We start from the raw sequence: 404 nt of genomic DNA, 5'->3' as shown, positions 1-404 counted from the left end.
CTCTCTCTGTGCAAAGAAGAAACCCACCAGTCAAACCAGACGTCAACTTTTACTGTAGAAGTTCCTCGGTTTCCACTAGTTACTACAGCCACAAAGTCAACAGGTTATGGTTAGGCATAAGGTTAGCAGTGTGGTTACGGTTAGGTTTAAAATCACATTTTAAGAAGATACATTTTAGAAATAGGCGGGGTTTATTACCTTTTGGCTGTGGTAACTCATGACGACCAAGTTCCTCCGCGTTTATCATATGCGGTTCGATAAATTACCACTAGGCGACGTTGTTGGACTAGTTATAAGGGCTATCATACAGCCCTAACCCTGATTCATCACTAGTTTAACAGTTATAGCCTAAATAATATTAATAGGGAAACCATTGTCCATGTCCCAAGAACGCTAACGTTGCC

This window comes from Salmo salar, chromosome 05 (assembly GCF_965601325.2).
Source record: "Salmo salar chromosome 05, fSalSal1, whole genome shotgun sequence".
Lineage (NCBI taxonomy): Eukaryota > Metazoa > Chordata > Actinopteri > Salmoniformes > Salmonidae > Salmo > Salmo salar.
Note: the sequence above shows the minus strand (reverse complement) of the source record.